Genomic DNA, 17900 nt, shown 5'->3' with positions numbered 1-17900 from the left:
CCTTGTGGTCTAGCAAATGAATTGCTATGACTGGCATAAAGGAAAGCATGTTACAATTGCTGTAACCACAATTTTTCATGGACATGAAGCTCTTCTGTGGTTGGTACAAATGCTCCATTTTCTGGATGTCTGACCAGGGTCTTTGGTTCACTTTGGAGTCATTTGGGAGATACTCCTTCTATGTAATCTTCTCTGGTATTGAAACACAAGGTCAAATAAAAGGCTTCCTCCAAATGGGTCTTTCTGAACCAAGGTGTGACCATATAGAAAACAAAGGTGGCAGTAGTGATGCAAGGGGAGCGACTGGAAGGCTAAGCTATGGAAGTGATTCAGCAAGAGTGTAGCCAATGGTTTTGACAACCACCAAAGAGCTACAAAACCAACAGTTGAGAGGCGGCAGCAAGAATGGCAGAATTATCATCAGTAGCAGAGAAACGGGGATAGATATCACCTCAGCAGCAGTAGCCTTGATGGTAGCTATAGCAACAAAACAGCTGAACATTCTGGGAGGGTAGCCAGGGTAGGAATAAGGGGGAAAGCAGAAGAGCAGATGACAGAGGGCAGAATGCTGAGATTAAAAAGGACAAAAGGCAGTAAGAGGTAGGGAAAGAAAACCATGGGCCCTAGTCACTGAGTCTCAAAGTGTGGCCAAGCATTAAGTGTAAAAAGTCTCAGAGACTCCAGGCTCAGGAGCTCCAACACTGGCCACTGGCCAAGGCTGAGAAATCCTGATAATCCCGGGGCCAATCAAAGCTCTCCCTCCCACAGACCAAGAAGCCATGAAGTTCTGAGTCTCTACAGGCACTGCAACACTAGAAGGCATCCCTGGCTGCTGCTGGAAGTCTGCTCCTTAGCAGCTCTTGCTGTCAAACGCACAGAGCCACAAATGTTCCAAGGACAAGTTCCTGATGAACTTCTCCTTGCCTAGCCCCAGTTTCTATCCTGGTAAGGCAAAATTACCTTAGACTGGTAAATAGTCACAGCTCCTTTCTGCCATGTACAGACAGGAGAATCCCAGGCTCCAAGGAAACCAAGCTTTCCTGAACATACTGTGATAGAGGAAGATGGAAACAATATCACAAAGGGTAAAGTGCACTTCAGGCAAGAGCAAGAACTATCCTCTATCAGAGTGAGACAAGATTCTGAAGGGTTTGTCTACAGAATCCAGCTAGCCTACAGCTTTCTGGCCAAGCATAACTTTCTGATTGGGAAATAAGATTTTTTGTCCATTTATTAAAATTGATTTATTCACTTTTCATCCTGGTGAAAGCCCCATCCATCCTCCCCTCCCAGTCCCACCCTCTCTCCCTCTCCCCTATTCCTTTCCCTTATTCCTCAGGAAAAGGGGAGCCCCACTTCCAGTCTACCCCAACTGACCAAGTTGCATCAGGACTGAGAGAGTTCTCTTCCTCTGTCACCTGGCAAGGCAGTACCACAGGGGGAAGTGATCAAAAAGCTGGCAACAAGACGACATGTCAGAGAAACCCTGCACTCCCCTTACTAGAGGGCCCATACAAAGCCTGAGCTTTCCATCAGCTACATCTTTGCAGGGTGCCTACATCTAGTCCATGCATGGTTCTTGAGTGATACATCAATCTCAGGAAGGTCCTCTGGGCCTGGTTAGCTGGCTCTATTGGTCTTTCTGTGGAGCTCCTGTCCCTTTTTTCTTCCCCTCGCTTTTTCACAACACTCCCTATGAATCACCCAATGTTTTCCTGTGAGTCTCAGCATCTGTGTCAAACTGCTGCTGGGTGGAGCTCCTCAGAGGACAATTCTGCTAGGCTCCTGTCTGCAAGCGTAGCAGAGTGTCATTAATAGTGTCAGGGGTTGGCTCTCTCCCATGGGGGGCGGGGTCTTGGGTTGGCCAGACATTGGTTGGACGTTCTCTCAATCTCTCTTCTATCTGTTCTATCTTTATTCCTGCATATCTTGTAGGCAGGATGAGTTTTGGGTTGAAGTTTTATGGGTGAGTTGGTGTTCCTCTCCCTCTACTAAGAGAATTGTCTAGTTAGAAGGTGTTTCATTTAGTCTCTATGGCACCTGAAACTAGGACTCTCAGCTGTAGTCTCCCTCATATCCTCCAAGGAGCCTACCCTGACTAAGGTCTGCAGCTTGTCATAGAGATGGTCCTGCCAACAGTTTCTGTTTTCTCTGCATTGTAGTATGTGCATTCTCTACTATAGGGCTAAAATCCAATTGTAAGTGAGAACATACCATGTGTGTCTTTCTGACATTTAAAGACTTAGAAACCCAGCTTCAATCAAGTGCATATAGTTAAGCCCTCATGACCGCCCTTCTTAAAGGTGATAGTGATAACATTAGCAAGTGTTTCCAGATATCTCTAAAGGTCATGAGAAGGAAAGTATGCTCAGTGTCTGTCTATCTAGGATCTGTGATTCCACAACCTGACAGTGAGCTAGGAACATGGATGGAAACGCCTAGAGCTTTCTGTGAGAACTTTAGTTCCACTCTTTGCTTTATGTTTTCCTATTTATCGTGCAAAATCCTTCTTTCTATTTTCTAGTCTCCATCTGTGCCTCTTTTTCCTACATCTTTTCACTTAAATTAGACTTCCTCTTGGAAACGCCTTGGTCAAGCTTTAGCCTTTAATAAATAAGCTCTTATCTCTAACCCCACCTCAATATGCATAAAGAACAGTCACAATTCTTACAGTGTTTGCTGAATGTCATCTGTGGCTAAGAATTTCTACTCTGCTACATTTAACACTCATAATTAGCTATCATTTCCATTTTGCAGGTAATAAAATGAGTCACAGAAAATATGTTGATTTGTTTTCTCTTGCTATGACAAATACCTGAAACAATCAACTTGAAAGAAAGAAATAGTGCCAGATACAGTGGCACACACCTGTAATCCCAGAACTCAGGGAGGCAGAGGGGGGCAGACTTCTGTGATTTTGAGGCCAGCCTGTTCCACAAAATGAGCCCAGGACATCCAAGGCTATACATAGAAACTCTGTCTTAGAGAGAGAGAGAGAGACAGAGAGACAGAGACAGAGAGGAGAGAGATAAAGAAAGAATGAATTAAGGAAGGAAGGAAGGAAGGAAGGGAAAAGAAAGAAAAGAAAGAAAGAAAGAAAGAAAGAAAGAAAGAAAGAAAGAAAGAAAGAAAGAAAGAAAAATCATTATTTGGCTAATAGTTTTAGAGGTTTTAGTTTATGGTTGCTTTGTCTTGTTCCTATGGTATGTGGTACCATGCTACATCAGGCAGGAGTGTAGAGCAAGAGAACTCTTTTCGTGCCATGCTAGCCAATAACAAAAACAGAGATAGAAGGGACCCAGGGCCTGATATACCCTTGCTTCCTTCCCTGGGATGACATATGCTTGAGGTTCCACCACTATATCAGTCCCACCTGCTAGGGGCCTAGCCTTCACACAAGAGCCTTTGGGGGAACATTCAAGAGTTAAGGACAGCAAGTGTTAATGCCTCAGTGAAAGAGGATGCATTTAGTCCTGATGCAACTTGATGTGTTGGGGCGGGTTAGTACAGGGTGGGGGGCTCCCCTTTTTAGAGGAGAAGCAGAGCATGGAATGAAGGCAGATGATGGGAGGTTGGGGCCAAGAGGAGAAGGAGGGAGCTGAGATTGGTGTGTGAAGTGAATAAATAAATCAATGAATGTGAAAAATATTAAAGAAATGTAGAGGAGGAGCAGGAAAAAGAGGGGGATGAAATAGAAAGAAAGAAAAAAGAGATAGGGAAAAATGAAGGGAGGGAGGTAAGGAGAAAGGAAAGAGAGTGAGAAGGGGAGGAAGAAAGAAGGAAAGCAAAAGAAAGAAAGAGAGAGAAAGAAAGAAGTTCAGATAAGAAAAAAAGTTAAGTGATGGATGATGTGCTACCCTGTAATGCTGCAGCAGGCCTCTGTACAACTTAGGACTTAAAGTGTGATTTTCTTCTTGAAACTATGCTTTGTATACATGGGCCGTCTTTCTAACAAAGATGGTCATCCGGTCTGATACAATGGTAATGTATGTATTAGACTCTTTAGTATAAACATATTTGAAGCTGAATAAATTATAAAGAAAAGATGTTTACTTGCCTCATAGTTCAAGAGGTTTGATGGCTGGTACTGATTCCGGCTTGGCTCTGCCAGTGGCATCATGGAAGATATAAGAAGGGCAGGTGTGTGTAAGAGGGGGTATATTTCACAATACAAGACAGGGAACAAGAACATGACACAAGAGTCCCACAAAGGCTATAGTCTCCTTTGGATGCATGGAACTGATAGCCAAAGGAACACCCAGTAAGTCCCATATCTAGAAGGTTCTTCTCTATCTGTTTAGAGAAACTAAAGTTTTCATATATTAACCTCTGTAGAGAATATATTTCATAGAATGAGAATTTTAGCCAAATTATTCTTCATTTTTCTCTTTGAGTCCAGTGGGTGCTTATCTCTTTGGTTTAGCCATTCTCACAACAGCTTGCCTAGACCTAGGAAAAGCTCCCAAAATAATGCCATATCCCTTTGGTCTGGGAGGAGACCATTAGCTTCAGTAAATGCATCCATAAAGCCACACACTCTGAAATCCTGGAACACCCTTCCTATTAGCAGCAGACTCACATCTCAGTGCTGTCCTCATTCAAGGATTGATGACCTACGGATAGGGAACTCACATAGCACTTAACCTTGCAGAGATTCAGGAGTAGGCAAAGGGAGCCTGCAATACTCTGTAAAAGAGCAAGGCCTGATGAAAAGTATTTGAATTCAATTTGAAATAACATTAAAAACCCACTTTCCTAAAATGCTATCCTAGCCCCATGAAATGGCCCAGCAACTGAAGACATTTGATACCAAGCCAGGCAATCTGAATTAAATGTTCAGGCCCTAACTGATGGAAAAAGAACTGATGTTTGCAAGTTGTCCTTTGACTTTTACACATACACAAGCAAAATTAAGTGGAACAAAACTGATTTTTATTAAAATATTATCCAAGGCAGAAGAAGCATATGAGCATTGAGCCCAGACAGCAGTCTCATGGCTTTGCCTAATTTTCTCTATTTTTGTTGTCCCTTTTCTCTGTGTGTGTGTACCCTTCAGTCTAACTGCAACACAGGAACTTTCCCTCTGAAATGATACCTGACAAGTAATAGGCTGTCCTGGATTTGTTCAAATTCTATTCCAAGAAATTCAGGCCTTAGAGTTTTTTTTTTTTATCTTCCTGCTGTAAATCTTTTCAGATTAGTATTATTTTCCATATTATTCTAATAAGACAGCAGTCACACGGTCTTGAGTTGCCTGGTGAGAAACTGGCAGAGGCCAAAACTCTGGTCCCATTCTACTTGCACTGCAAGCTGTGATGCTGCCAACCTTGAGCTCATGTTGTCAACTATGGGAAGTGAAACCATGGGGAATCAGCCTGCTGCATCCCGGTGGCTGCAGAGGTCCTTTTCAAACAAGGATTGTCTTGCCCGTTGTGCTTCTGTCACAGAGATGTGTTCGTGACAACAGGCAACAGTGAAATGCACACTCAGCCACTGCCCTTGACTTCCCTCCAAATGATTCACTGTAGATCATGACATCGGCCACCTGATCACCCTGTTTATTGCCTAATCACTGCCTCACCACCCTGACTCATTCTTCTTATATTTTTTTCCAGGCAAAATTAAGCCTTTCTAAAAAGTTAAATAAAGCATGCTCTGTACCCACCAGTACAGAGGTATCATGTTTTCTTAAGCAGCAATCCCTCACTATTGCAAAATTCTCTAAGAAGTATACATAAAATAAAGTGTGTGCAGGTGTGTGTGCATATGCAAGTAAACATGTATAGTCATGAACTTGCACATATTCTCACTCTATAACTTGTCACTTCTTCCAAATAGCAACACAAAATATTTTCCATTGCAGCACTCATCATCCCAGTAACACTGATAAAAGGGTTTTGGTGGCAATGCTATATCATAATTTAACAAATTGCTGGAAGAAGGAAATAATGGATATCACGTCACCAAAGAATCAGCTAAAAGATGCCGTGAGGTTCAACAATGAGCTTGAGAAAGAGGATCTGCGACTCCAAATTGTCTCCAAAAATAGGTCCTGAAACCCCAGGAGTCCCTTGCTCTCAGCAACTGTTGCTCATTTTTTTCTTTGTTGCAATAGCAGGAATCTGGGAGCTCTCCCAAGGGCATGTGCATGCCCCACAACTATGGTAACAGTTGGCACTTGTTTTTCTCTTTCTAGAAGATATAGTATATTTCTTTGATACGTGTTAATCCAATAAGTCTTCTCAACTAATGCTAGGTATGAATCCGGTGTAATTCAGTACTGTGGAGGGTTAAAGAAATAGGCTTGAGTTAATTTTCTTGATAATCAAAACCAACTTAGTGAAATAGCAGGCTAGCAAGAGCTCAGACTTATGCTTAAGTTAATACAGCATCCCTGTGAGAGTGTTGTGCAGACACTAGAACTCACACAACATTGTGCTCTTCTAATATCTCAAAATGAAATAATTAAAGAATGCAGGAGGAAGGAAAAATCATGGAAGCTATTCTCAAGATTGAACTTAGTCAACAAAGGCTAGCTCTTTACAACTAGCCCTCTCAACCTAACTCTATAGCCCATCTCAATTTCTTTGTGTCAGCTGCCAATCTACAGAAACACTTCCTACCAGAGGCCCTACTAGCTACATCAAAAGCACTCTCTACCAGGGACGCTGCACCTACCACGCTTGCCTAGGATCAAGAGTGGGTAACAGCTACCAAAGAATGGAGTGGCCACCCAGAAAAAGACAAGACCAAATATTGACATCAATATAACACCTCAAACATCACATCATAAATCCAGGTGCCTAGATCCAAGTACAAAACCATGAATATAAAAGGCATTACAATATTCACCCACCAGAAGCCAGGAAATCTATTGCAGTAGACCCTAAGAAACCCTGTATAGCTGAAGCACAAGACCTGGACTTCAAAGCAGCAGCTAAAAATATGTTCAAGGAGCTTAAAGAGGATCTGAAAAAACTCATTAATGAAGTCCATGAAAAGGCATACAAATAGTTCAATAAAATAATGAAAACAATTCAGGATATGAAAGTAGAATTTAACAGAGAAATAAATTCACTAAGGAGAACCCAAACTGAAAGAAAGCCAGAAATGAAAAATTTAGAATGTCAAACAAAAATCACACAAGTAAGCCTCAACAATGGATTTAAAGACATAGAAGAGAGAATATTGGGTATTTAAGGCAATATAGAAGCAATGGATACTTCACTCAAAAAATGTTTAACCTAAAAACGATGCAGGCACAAAGCATTTAGGAAATCCAGTTCTTTAAGGAAAAATATAGTTCCTGCCTCACAAATATGTCTGTCAGATGTACTGGGAAGGCTGAAGATGATGCTCCAACATTATAGAGAGTTTTGGGTGATTGTTCAGGCAGCAAACTGTCTCTGTTATTTTTTTTTTCACTTTGGAAGCTGTTAACCTGCACTTCCTGTTTACTCAGGTAATTAATTTTATTCCTTCTCAAGTCTCTAATGGAATTGAAGACCAGATAGTTTAGTTTCACAATTAACTTAGTTGTTTAGTGCTTAAGATGATTTTAGGTCTACATAGATGTTTTAAGTTGATAGAGATGAGGTATGATAGATATATATTTACTTTCAGAATTTTATACATACCAAGTAGAAAAGATGTTTTCTTCAAGGTTGCCAAATACAAATAGCCAAAAACACCATGAATGTAACATTAATATAATTCCTGATTGCTTCATGGTTCTTCTTGTTGGATGTAGTTTATTTTGTATATGTGTAATAATATAAACATATATGTAAAAAAAGAAAAAATATTTTGAAAAGAAAAAATTCTACAGATAAAAGGAATAAAAGACGGGAAAGAAACACTTTTCAAAGCCACAGAAAACACTTTGAACAAAATTGTAGAAAAAAATTTCACTAATCTAAAGAAGGAGGTGCCTGTAAAAGTACAGGAGGCTTACAGCAGACCAAACAGACAGGGCCAGAAAAGAGATTCCCCATGACACATGATAACCAAAACACTAAAATTACAAAACAAAGGAAGAATATTAAAAGCTGCAAGGGAAAAGACCATGTAACATATAAATGTAGGTCCATTAGAATAACACCTGAAATCTCAGTGGAGACTCTGAGAGTCATAAGAGTTTGGACACATGTTCTATAGACTCTAAGAGACCACAGATGCCTTTTCAGACTACTATACTCAGAAAAATGATCAATCACAATTGAAAAAGAAAGAAAAATACTCCAAGGTAAAGACCAATATAAGGAATTTTGATCTTCCAGCCCAGTCCTATTAAAGACACTAGGATAAACTTCAGAAAGAGTTTATTTGGCTTACATATACCCTGACACAGTTCAAGGAGGGAATCCAAGGCAGAAATTCAATTCAGTAGGGAACCTAGATGCAGGAGCTAATCCAAAAGACATGGTAGATTGTTGCTTACTGGCTTGCTCCTTGTGACTTACTCAGTCGGCTTTCATATAGAATCCAGAGCCACCAGTCCAGAGGTGACAGTGCCTACAACATGCTGGTATCTCCTTTGTCAATTACTAATTAAGAAAGTGCCTTTGGGCCTGCCTAGATTCTGGTCATCTGGAAGTATTTTCTCAGTTGAGGCTCCCTCCTCTCAGATGACTATATGTTTATATTGAGTTGGTATAGACCTATTCAGCACAGAAAGAAAGAAAGAAAATATCTGTATTTGCAAATTACATGATTTTATACATAAAGCCCCTAAAATCTCTACCAAGAAATGTCTACAGCAGATAAACACTTTAATCAAAGGAGCAGGATACAAAATTAACCCTGAAAATCATTATCTTTCATATTTGCAAATTATAAGTAGACTGGCGAAGAAGTCATGGAAATGGTGTCTTTCACAATACCCTCAAAATCTCTTCTAATAAGTCTAAATAAGCAAGTGAAAGGCTTGTAGAATTTCAAGACATTGAAGAAAGAAATTGCAAAGGACACCAGATGATGGACATATCTCCCATGGTCATGGATCAATAGGATCAATAGAATTAAATGGAAGACCAATACATAATTACACGCACACTTATGAACCTTTTTTTTTTTTTTTTTACAAAAATGCTAAAATTACACACTGGATAAAAGACAGCATCTTCAACAAATGATGCTGGTCAAATTGGATGGCCGCATGTAGAAAAAATGTAAGTAGATCCATATTTATCACACTACATAAAACTGAACTCCAAATGGATCAAGACCCTCAACATAAGCCAAGACATTGTGAATTTAATAGAAGAGAAAATGCAAAATGAGCTTGAAATCATTGGCGTTGGAACACATTTTTGAACAGAACACCAACACAGACAATAGGAGCAAAAAGGAATACACGTGATCTCATGAAGCTGAAAAGCTCGGAACAGCAAAGAGCTGTCATTTGGGCCAAGCAGCAGGCAGAATGGGAAAAGGTCTTTAACAATTACATACCTGATAGAGGATTAGTATTAAAAATACATAAAGAAGCTAAAAAAGAACAAGGGTTTCAATAAATCAAACAACCCAATTTAAGATGGGCTATAGTGCCAAACAGAGAGTTCTCAACAGATAAATCACAAATCACTGAGAAACAATCAAAATTGTCAATATCCTTATCCAATTGGGAAAGGCAACATAAAGGCACTTTGTGATTTCATCTTACATCAGTCAGAATGGGCAAGATCAATAACACAAATGACAGCTCATGCTGATGAAGATGTGGGGAAATAAGAATGTTTATTACAAACTGGTACAGCCACTATGGAAATAAGGGTAGTTGTTCCCCAGAAATCTGAGGCTTAATCTTCTTCAAAATCCAAATATTTTGAGTATCTGCCCAACATAGTCTAAATTCTACTACATAGATAGTTGCTTATTTATATTTATTGCTGCTCTATTCATAATAGCCAGAAATTGGATACAGCTTATGTGTCCATCAACTGATGAGTGGATAACAGAAATGTGGTACATTTATGCAACGCAATATTATTTAGCTGTTAAAAATAAATTTCACAGGTAAATGGATGGAGCTAGAAAAGAAATATCATCCCCAGTGAGGTAACCCAGACCAAAAACATAAATGCATGTTTTCTTTTATATGAGTATTTTACCTTTTAAGCCTTCAGTATAGGTGGTACAATATGAATAACCACAGAGTTTAGATCTTAGTAAGAGACTAGGGGATAAATAGAGGTTTTACAGAGGAAGGAGAAATAAAATATATTCTTAGAAAGAGACAAAAGGGGAGCTAAAACAGGTTTAAATAAAGAGGGTATGGAGGAGAAGGGTAAAGAAAGGAATGGAGGGAGGAACAACTACCATTAAAGGCCATTTGTAAAGCTATATGCAAATCCACAACTCTTGAAGCTTCCTTAAATACATACACATATGAAAACAATGTAAATGAAGTCACCATATAACAAAAGGAGACAAACTGGAAATACAAATTCCAGTGCAAGGAGTTGGTTGTATCTTGGTAAGTTGTTGGCCAAAGGGGTTCCATGGAAACCCTAAAATATCACAGATTATTGCAAATCCTGTTAGATATATTCCCCACGGTCTAGATAAATCAGATGCTGACGTCCTCTTGCTGGAGATAACACTTACATATGTCATAAAAATGGAGAAATTGAGAGGTTGAGGTGGTGCCTAAATAGAGATTTTGCCCCTACTGAATAGTGCTCATGTTACTTAAAGGTGCCACGCACACACCTGGAAAAGAAAGCTAACCATCAGTGTCTACCAGCTACATACCTGCCCCTTTAACAGTGCCCTACCTCTAAAGTAAAATGGTGCAATAGTGGCATAAATGCCATTGGAGTAACCAACTGCTTGTTTAAAAATGGAATTTATTTTATCTCATTGCATAAGAGGAAACCCATACCTGACACTGATAAAGAATAACAAACCTGCATTTAAATAGATCGAGAGCCTAAAAGAAACCCTAATATTATTACTTTTTAAAAGAACATAGCAATAAAACTACTGCTAATGGCATACGTATCCATAGATTAGTAGTGCCTTGCTTAGCTCTCATGAGAGAAGCTTCTTCTTGTAGCATCCTGAAGCTAACACAGAGACCCATGACTGAACAATGTGAAGAGAGTGAGAGAGTTTGAAGTAATAAGTTCTAAATGGTATGTCTTCATCAAATCTCTCCCCTTGCAGTTCATGGATCTATGTGAAAGATGAGGTGGAAAGACTGTAAGAACTAGAGGTGACGGTTGTGTCCAAGAAAACTGTTGTCCTGCCACAACACTGATGCCCAGATGAGTTCACAGAAACTGATAGTATGCACAAGGCCTGCCCAGGTTCAAGTCCTGAGAAAGGGAAGTGGAGGTGGGCTCACACCTCTAACCAAGACTCTATTTTTTAGTGTTTTTCTTTTTTAATATATTGTATTAATTTATTCATATTGCATCTCAATTGTTATCCTGTTCCTTGTGTCCTCCCATTCCTCTCTCCCTCCCGTTTTCCCCTTACTCCACTCCTCTATGACTGTAACTGAAGGGGACCTCCTCCCCTTGTATATGCTCATTTGTTGACAAATGGATTGAACTAGAAATGATCATAATGAGTGAGTTAACCCAGAAGCAGAAAGAGTCAAATGGTATATACTCACTTATATCTGAACACTAGCCCAGGGGCATGTCCCATGAAAGTCTTCACTTACCAGAAAAGTGGGTCAGAGGGGAGGGCATCCTATTGGGACTCTAGGTGAGAGAAGTACAGGAGAATGGGAAAATAGAAGGATCCAGAGGGTCCTAGAAATCTACAAGAAGAACATTATGATGAGTGTATCTGGGCCCAGGGGTCCTGCTCAAACTACGGCACCAGCCACGGACAATACATGCAGTAAGCTTTGAACCCAAGACTCTATTTGCAATCAATACCCCTTGGTAAAGGAAAAATTAGTTCCTCCAATGTAGTTTCATTGGCGATATTAAGCATACTTCATGGCAGGGCAACATAAAATAAACTTAATGGTAATTGTTTAGACGTTTTGATTCTTTTGTTTTATTTGTGTATTTCTGTGAGTTTTATTGTTGTTTCTTGTGTTTTGCTCATTTGATTTTAATGAGAGAGAGAGAGAGACAGAGAGACAGAGAGACAGAGACAGAGAGGGAGGGAAGGAGGGAGGGAGGGAGGGAACATAAATTTTGGTAAATATACAGATGAAAAGGACCTGGGAGAAGTTGGGGAAGAGTAACAACTTGACCAAAATATATTGGCAGAAAGGAATTCATAATTTTAAAAAGTCTTATTCCATCAACTGAGTACAGGTTTACACCAATAACAGGTGACTCGGGGCCTGCCTAAGTGATCCTCTCCTCTCTAGGACAGCAGCTGGTTTGCCCTCTCAGGGAGATACTCCTGTGGTGTGGCTAGTGTCTGAGCGCTGGTCCTTAAACCTGTCAGGACAGTGCTGGTCAGGGACTTCTCCAGAACCGATCAGCATAGACACTTAGACTTGGAACTGCCAGTCTGTTCTTGCTCAGCTTCTCTGCATTTGCTATGGTCTGAGTCCAGATGAAGAACAGTTTAAACATGTGTAATCTGCCTTAGTCAGACAAAGAGGTGAATGTGTCTTCAAAATAACCAGACCAGCCAGAATGGACAACACATTTCTGCAACATGGCCTCCTCCCATGTAGCCATGATATTATGATATTCTCCTGTTTTCATCTTTATAGTGGCCTGGAAATAAGCAAAAGTTCTCAGTTCTCTGTAGACCCAGAGTTGGAGTCAATGTTGCTGACAGCATGAATGGGCCAGCCAGGCCTGAGGCTGACCAGGTGGCTAAGAGACCGTAGCTCTCTCAGCTCCCTCATCAAGCATGTGACAGGACAATCCAGATAATTATGTTTCACTGTGTCATGAGGAGAGAGCAGAAACCCAGTGTTAGGAAGGGAATAGGATGATGAATGACATTATCAAGCTTTGCAGTATCAAATATTCTGACTACAAAACAGCTGATGGGACTTAATCCTAAATAGTCTAGAATTATCTCATTAGAATGAGACAAATGCTACTTTCATTACCATCTGATGGGGAGCTCTTTTTAAAATTTGGAGAATGTATATGCTTTATCCAAAGTTACATTTCTACAGAGAGAAGCTGGTTGGCGGGGATTGTATTCTAGGGTAGTCACAAAATAAAAACCATATTCTAGTAACCTCTTCTTATGCCTTCCCAGGAGCACCCAAGAGTATTTGAGAGGATCTGAGAATGTGTTAAAGTACCTGATAATGTCTGAAAGTATCATCAAACATTGAAATATTTGTGAGTCCCAAGACAGCTCAAGGGTTGCTGAGACACCAAGACTCCCTAAGATCACCTGAAGAGTGCCAGAGGGCACCTGGAAGAGAGCTTAGGAGTAATGCAAAGCATCTGGAGGAGCCAAAGAGCTGGGAGCACCCAAGAGTGCCGGAGAGTGCTTCAGAGCCTAGAGAGTGCTGGAGGCCCTGATGACACTTGAAACAGAGCTGCTGCAAGAGGTTTGGGGGTACCTCTAGGCCATGAACAGAACCCTAGACCAATTGAGCGCCTGAGGACTCCTGAGGGCGCCTGAGGACTCCTGAGTGCACCCAGATCCACTCCTTTTTTGTACTCTAGCAAGGAGGAATATGGCCCCTGCCATCGCAGCTGTATTCCATGGATGGGAGTCACTGGTGGTATAAAGAAAACAGAGGATTCAGGTGCCTGTCTAACTGACACAAAAATGCCTACCTGAAGATATGCAACTCGTAGGCTACAATCTAAAGCTTCTGTGACCCATAGGTAAAAGCAAAGCACTAAGCAGGTGGTGCGGGCAGTGGCTTGTGTTGTTGTCTTCCTTTCCTGTCTAGATGTTTGCAGCCAGAAAACTCTAAATCCACATTTCTAGGCTCAGGGTTTCCTACAGGTTGTGGGCCCAGGGTGAACTGGGGATGGCAGAGCAGGTCCCATTTAATTAATGCATTTGCTTAGCCATTATGCGGGCTCTTTTGACAGGTCCAATTCACTGCATATCCCTGGGAAAGCTTTGGCCTCTTAATGAACTGGTTAAAATAAGTGTCGATTAGAAGCATTCAGCAAGCTTAGCACTGGTGGCCTCCAGTCTGTTAGTTACCCAGGGCCAGCCATTAAATTAAGGGTGGTAGCTGAAATACCACACTGAGAGCCATTCAGGGTCTGGCCAGTCTCCTGCCATTCTATGCCACCTGTGTACTAAAAGGCTCAAGGACAGAAACAAGTCACTTAGAAAACAGTTTCTCCAGACATGGAGCACATCTACACAGAGACAAATTAATGTTATAGATTTCTCCAAGGCTGCTAATTCAGGAAGTCTTTTTCTAAAGCACTACAGCCTTTGGAAACACAAACTGGCATCTGTTAGAGACCACCATGTGAACACTTGCAAAATGCCTTAGCTGTGTATTTACCTCCTCTGATCCTTAAAAAATATTCTCATCCACATTTTACAGTCTTTACCAATGACTCAGAAACAAAAACTACCTGGTCTTCATGGTCCTCACATAAATCAGTGGTTTTCAACATTCCTAATGCTGCGACCTTTCAATACAGTTCCTCTTGTGGTGACCCCAACTTTTTTGTTACTTCTGAACTGTACTTTTCCTACTGTTATGCTCATAATGTAAATATCCAATATGCAGAGTGTCTGATATGTAACCCTCAAAGGTACTGCAGCCCATAGGTTGAGACTTGCTGACCTAAATGATAAACATTTAGGATGAGACTCTTCATTTCCAAATCTTTTGGGATATACGTTCCTCATTAAAAGTAAATGAGAATACACTATGTAAACTCCTATAAACTAGTGTTGTTCTGAGTGTTCTACACAAATCAGCTGGATCAATATTTTAAAAAGCTTAATGGGTTATGAGCATTACAGTTGTTTCCTTTGTGTAGATAAGATGAAGTATGACTGGGGCAATGTGTGCTAAGTCCTGCACTACCAGGTAAGTGAAACAAACAAAATCTGAACTCAGAGTCCTGCTGCCTGGGACTATCCTTGTAATTTGTCTATTCAGAAAATTTTTTAAGGACATCTAAAATGTCTGTGAAGTCAAATCCCTGCAGGGTTGTTCATCTCTGTCAAACCAGTGACTGGGAGGTGGCCAGGTGAAGCAGAAGTCTGACCTCCACTTCAGCTGTACAGAGAGACACTATCTAAAAAAAAAAAAAAAAAAATATATATATATATATATATATATATATATATATATATATATATATATAACGTTTTGATATTAGCATCAAAACTCATTAGTGTGAAATTCACATTGAACCCATGTTTCTAAGTATGACTGCCACAAACTTTTAGGTACAGAAGTATTGAATCATGGCTGATGTTTGCTTAGAACCTTGAGTTATAAGCATTCACCCCCTGGAAAGATTACTGGCTTCGGGCATCTGTTTTCTGATAGCACAGGATCCTTGCTCGTGGTGAAGGAGATGCTGGATCTTGCTCTCTAAGCCTTTTCTTGCTGGCACAATTCCGGAAAAGAACCCAAGGTGCTTCTGGAGCTTGACAGACCCCTGTGTTTGGATCTTCACTAGCTCCACTCACGTCTCTACTTGTAACTTCCCTATCAGTCATCTGACTGATTTATTTTTGTATGCACCTAACTGGAGGGTTTTTAAGTAACTGGCATGATTGGTTTTGAGCTCATAAGTGGCAGACGTGTTGACTGTTAGACCAAACAGACATTGTTTTTTTAGAAATTCTAGCAGGGCTTGATGGCTCTTTGGACAAGACCCTTGAAACTGATGGAGAGAAACACATAAACTTTAGGGATTAGTAAGAAGAAATAATTAAGTAATGAGTTGGATTATGGAGGTGAGGTAACACAGAGTGAGGGGTCTGTGTCAAGCCTGTGGCTGTAGGTAAGGGTTCATTCAGTTTGCTGCAGTCTATTTCAGGGAGAGACTAATTATAGAGTGGAAGGGTAGATTATAAAATCTCTTATGAAATTTTGTTTTTTAGATCCATTGAGTCATCTAAGAGAGCAAGCAGATGAATATGAGAGTCTGAGATTTAGAAGAAAACTAGACTTGAGGTAAACACCTCTAATACCTAAATATAGAGGTAGCAGAATTCACAGATGTATATGAGACAATGGGAAAAATGTCAGACAGTATGCCATTAATGGTAAACCTGGGATCTTAGCTTAAAGAATTTGTCCATAGCATGAATAGAGGAAATTAAGCATAGATAGAAGACAAGTGAAGTGGCCATCTCTCTCTCTCTCTCTCTCTCTCTCTCTCTCTCTCTCTCTCTCTCTCTCTCTCCTCCCATTTCTACGAAAGTCAGAAAGAACAGACACCTGAGGTCTGAGCAGTAACTATAGTGCATAAAAAAAGGTTGCTTGCCAAAAGAGAAGGAGCCTGATGGGTTTGTGTCTGAAGTCCACTAAACTAACCTCTGTGATGATTTGAATAGGATTAGTCCCCATAGGTTCATATATTTGAATGCTAGTCACCAAGAAATGGCACTATTTGAGAAGGACTAAAAGGTGTGTCCTTTTTGGAGGAAATACATCATTTGAGGTGGGTTTTGAGGTTTCAAAAGTCCAAACTAGGCTCAGTTCTCCATCTTTCCCCTTCCACCTCTTCTCTCCTTGATGTCTACAGAAAATTATATATCTCTCACTTATTCCTCCAGAATCATGCTGCAATGCCTGTCACCATACTCCTGCTTTTTTCCATAATGATAATGGACTAAGGGTCTGTATCTGTTAACAAGCTCCTAATAAAGTGCTTTCTTTTATAAGAGTTATTGCTGTCACAATGTCTCTTCACATCAATAGAACAGCAACTAAGACACTTTTTAGTCCACTTAGATAGGTATATTGCAGCCTATCTGCATATGGTTCTGAAAAAATGGTCCCTTCACAGGTGGCTAGAATAAGGACAGATGTATTCTTTCAGATTGTTCCTAAAGCTGTGACCCCAACCTAAGTCTTTCATTCATTTTCTTTTTCTTTAACATGACAGCTTTGAGAACCTATCTCTGCCTGTCTTTGGAATACTGTGAGACATGTACCTGGTAATGTCCCATAAAACTCATCTAAGAGATGGAGACTGATGTCTAGGGAACAGGAGAAAAGTAAGGTTTCTTCTTTCTTTCTTTAAAAAAAATGATTTATCTATTTTCATTTCATTTGCATTGATGTTTGTCTGTGTAGGGGTGTTGTATCCCTTGAAACTTGAGTTACAGACAGTTGTGAGCTGCCATATGGATGCTAGGAATTGAACCTAGATCCTCTGGAAGAGCAGCCAGTGCTCTTAACAGCTGAGCTATGTCCCCAGGCCCCAAAAAGTAAGTCAAGCACCTAGCTAAGAAGCCAGTCATAGCCTTACTTTATGGTACTGATTATACCCATTAAAGGCAAAAGATTTTGACCAATCATAGACTAGCCTCTTAGTACCAGTGTTGGTGTTCCCTCTGCAACACCACGAAGGGCAGTGGTTTCCTAGTCTAGGTAAAAAGAGTGACAAGGTCACTAAGGAACAGTGAAGCATATGATACCAAAAGGCCAGACACTATTTCAAACTGTCCTGACCCACAGTGTACCTTTCAGACTTGGACAATCAACTGTTATCATCATTGCAAGTTTATCAAGGTTTCCATAAAATGTCCCAGGAAGCTGGTGCAGGCATAAAGTTGGTCTAGCCAGCGACTTGACTACTGTTTACTGTTATCAAACATCCAGGACAGCAAGGAAATATCTAAGGCCTGCCAAATAGAGCCAGGTCATGTCACTCCCTCCTATGTGTAACATAAGCTTCAGAAATACTTATAGTAAAAACTTAAATGAGTTATTGTTAACATTAATAATTACTTTAGATTTTCTCAGCACTTTCAAGGGTGGGGTGGTCATCACTCATCTCACT

General features: G+C 40.4%; 1 pseudogene; it reads right to left on the bottom strand.

The window, feature by feature from the left end:
* Positions 1-17900, bottom strand: part of LOC127198765 (ADP-ribosylation factor-like protein 3) — an 83348-nt pseudogene that overhangs the window by 65038 nt on the left and 410 nt on the right.

The sequence above is a fragment of the Acomys russatus genome, chromosome 14 (genome assembly GCF_903995435.1).
Source record: "Acomys russatus chromosome 14, mAcoRus1.1, whole genome shotgun sequence".
In the NCBI taxonomy this organism is placed as follows: domain Eukaryota; kingdom Metazoa; phylum Chordata; class Mammalia; order Rodentia; family Muridae; genus Acomys; species Acomys russatus.
The sequence above is the reverse complement of the archived record's forward strand: the minus strand, read 5'-3'. Positions and strand labels throughout refer to the sequence as shown.